Genomic DNA, 3717 nt, shown 5'->3' on the forward strand with positions numbered 1-3717 from the left:
CAGTTTTTCCAATATTCATTGGAAATGGGATGAACTGGGATTTTTTTTCTTCAAATAATTGATACATAATTTTTCTCTTCATCGGCCCATCTTTTAGAAGGAGAACCTCATGAACATTGTAACATTCATTATAATGAGTAATTTAAATTACCCTGCTTCAGTAAAGATATATCTTCTTATATGTTGTGGAACAGCGCTAAGGGCAGCTTGATTGTTGTAATTTGTTTACTGTAGTTACAGTAAATTTATAATTACTTTTGTTTCTGTTTGGTTGGGTATATGATAGAAAAAAATTGAAATTATTCGTGAACACTCCCAGAGAATATTGGCAGTTTTGAAGTGAAATGCTGTCAATATTCTAAGAATAAAATGATGCCTCTATTTTTTTTCAGAACTTCACTTAATCAATCAAGAGCAACTACATGTATTAATGAGTGTGTTCCCTGGTTAGGTGAAAGAACACATCAAGGACTTTTGAAATGTGCATTTGGACTTTTATGTGAAAAATGTGTGTGGGAAAAGCAATTTTTCAATAATATAAAGGGAGATCAAGTTACCCGAGAGAGATTTTCTGGTGCCAAGAGACTACGTGCAGCATCGATCACACCAGAGGAGAGATTTGAACATGTTTCATCAATCACGTTTGAATTTTTCCATCTGCAAATGTCAATTTTGACTCTTTTCTACAAGCTTCTCTACAGGAAAAGTGGAACTGCTTTGGGAACATTAAATGCCGAGAAAATCACATTGGGACGCACAAAAGCAAATGGGGATGACGTCAAAAACCAATATAATGACTGCAAAGAACTTGCAGACTCTTTCATTTCTGGGTATGTGGTTAAGGCTGTTATGCATTTCTTTGAAATGGAAGAGATTAACTCACAACCAGACAGAGCCTTTGCGGCAGTATATATTTCTTCAGGAGCAGAAGCAAAGAGAAACTTGTTGTCAGTTCCCTTAGAGAATTTGTAGATAGATTAGATTTAACTTCTTTCAATATGAACTTAACAAAACAAAACAACTTAAACAAATTACATGTATGCTTCCAGATGGACAAAAGTTAATCCTGAATGTTCCAGTGCATGTTTCTCTGTATGTTCCAGAGAATAGAGATCATTGTGTGTTCGGCTATGGAAAAACTGTTTTAGAAATTGGAGTATTATATCAATGTTTAAATCGTATTATTAAGATCCCAAATCGAGAAATCTTTATATCACTTATAAAGTACATCATGTGTGTAGTAAAAGGGAACAACAACCAGTCCAAATATGCATTAGAGATAGTATGATTCCTTTTTATGCAAACTTCACTGCTCGACCAGAAGACTGCCAATTGAAAGAAACTTTCTATAGACTCTTTGTTTACCAGAAAGGCAAAATGGACACAAACATTCCTGTAGATCTTCAAATGGAGTATTTTGTAAAAGAGATAAAAGAGCACCTTAAGTCGCTTCATGCAAACAAGACAGAGTCTTCAGTGCAGTCCCGATCCTCTGCCATAGCAGGAATGCGTCAAATATAGGCAAATTATGAAGAAACGACACATGTACTTTACAGAGCTAAAAGACATTGCACACCTTCCTCAGAAGAGGATGAGATCAGAATAATTCACAATCGATTACGTGTTAGGCCTTCGGATATTGTTGATGGACGTAGTCTAGAATGCTACACAAAACCACTTGCAAGTCCACTTGCAAATATTAACTTGGAACACTTACAGAAATGGACCAGGAGTCATCAGTATGGGATTCTTCATGCCTTTGGCATCTAATCTGGTTTGAGATTTACAATTCAATATGTATCCAACCCAGCTTTCTAATTTAATACTTAGTTAACCCTGTTTAAGAGACTAAATTTTCAATTATGTTTCTTTTGTGCGACAGTGGAAATGTTAAAAGACTGTCAATACATTTCTGCCATATTTAACTTTGTCTGTGTCATGTTAGTTGAATACCTGTCATGTGACCATTTTCATCCCTGCAATTGTAAGTCACTTGGACCAAATATTAAGCTCACCTGAGCTTTAAGTTCAAAATAGCTTTTCTGATTGTCCTATGTCTGTTTTTCTGTTTGTTTGTAATTTTATAAAATATTTTACTTCTTAGTTTGTGCACTCTACATACACATTGAGTGTTAGTATCCTCTTCTTAGTTTTCAGAAAAGATAATGATTGAAAGTAAAACAAAAAAAGCAATGATTTTTTCCTCAAATATTTGTTCATTTGCTTCTTTTTCAAATAAGCAATGCAATGTATTTCATGATACCAATATATAGTAGCTGTAACAAGTGGTCTGTTGAAAGGAATTTTAACATATAAAATATATGTATTAATATATGTGTAACATACAAGAGGGCATCAGTCAATAAATTATAAATGTGAGAGTTATAGATTCATTTGAAAAAAAAGTGGTGATTATGATTTTTTTTCTTTGCATTTCCCCCCAAAACTATTGCATATGATTTTATTTTTAAAATAATGCTGTTAAGTAATGAAGCTGAATCTAAGTCAAGATTTATACAGTTATACTGTAATGTAGAAATGCCCCCAGGATTTGAACCTTGTCCTCCTCATTGCCATTTTAAAGAGGAAACCCTATAGCATGAAGTGTTACCAATTACACCAAGACATTCTATGTCGAGTAAGCTTTAAGGTAAACCTGTACAGAAACATAGAAAGATGAAAAATGAGATAGCCAAAGTATACACATTATGACAAATATGATTAAGTTTAGACAAGCAAGCCAAGCAGCCCACAGAATTAATAATACTATTAGATACACTGAAAAAATGAAACAGAAAAAACACACAGTAAGCCTGTGAGCACATGCAGGCTTGTATAGTCAAAGAAAAATTAAGTATAGCTTAGGGATTTCATAGCACATGTAATAATTAGATTCATGTATGTATTACTTTGATTTGAAATTATAGGGATTATATTGATTGATTGTATGTTGTTTTATGTCCCATTCAAGAATTTTTCACTCATATAGAGACGTCACCATATACCGGTGAAGGGCTTCAAATTTTGACCTTTACTCGGCACTCAGGGCCATTGAGCAGTGAGGGATCTTTATCGTGCCAACGACTGCCGTGACACGGGGCCTCGGTTTTTAAGGTCTCATCCGAAGGACCCGCAACTTATACTTCAAAGTACCGAGCGCATGGCGAAGGAACAGTTGCTACCCATTTTTTATCGACTTAGGTCAGTCGCGGCTGAGATTCGAACTCTCGACCTCCCGATCTCGGAGCGAGCGCTCTACCGACTGAGCTACCGTGAACGGTATAGGGATTATAAGACTGTGAAATGAAATGCCTCCAGGATTTGAACCTGGTCCTCTTCAATGCCAAAATATATAAATAAACTCTAGCATGAAGTGTGCTAACCATTTACACCAAGGCACTACATTGTATACAGTGTACATGTATGTTGCTGTATATGAATCAATAGTTACACATGTAAGAACATTATGTGCTAAGTGTCTCCATGATTTATATAGTATACTTCTATCATACATTGTACTTATCAAGATATTAAAGAGAACATGTAAGAATTTACATGTCAACATAATTTTCAAGCATTTTGACATAAATTTAAGAAAAATAACTTGCATGCAAGAGTAAAAATAATGTCTATATATAATATGGATGTTCACATGATGCTTGTATGTACTGTTCAAGTCTTGACTTAATCAGGGAGACAGGCTTCACACGTGTTGTG

At 34.7% G+C, this 3717-nt stretch overlaps 1 pseudogene; it reads left to right on the plus strand.

Moving 5' to 3' along the window:
- The first annotated feature begins 487 nt into the window (after positions 1–487).
- Positions 488–1770, plus strand: LOC133204815 (uncharacterized; annotated as a pseudogene).
- The last annotated feature ends 1947 nt before the right edge of the window (positions 1771–3717 follow it).

The sequence above is a fragment of the Saccostrea echinata genome, unplaced genomic scaffold (genome assembly GCF_033153115.1).
Source record: "Saccostrea echinata isolate AGI-Se365-2 ecotype Australia unplaced genomic scaffold, CSIRO_AGI_Sech_v1 ptg000054l, whole genome shotgun sequence".
Taxonomy (NCBI): Eukaryota; Metazoa; Mollusca; class Bivalvia; order Ostreida; family Ostreidae; genus Saccostrea; species Saccostrea echinata.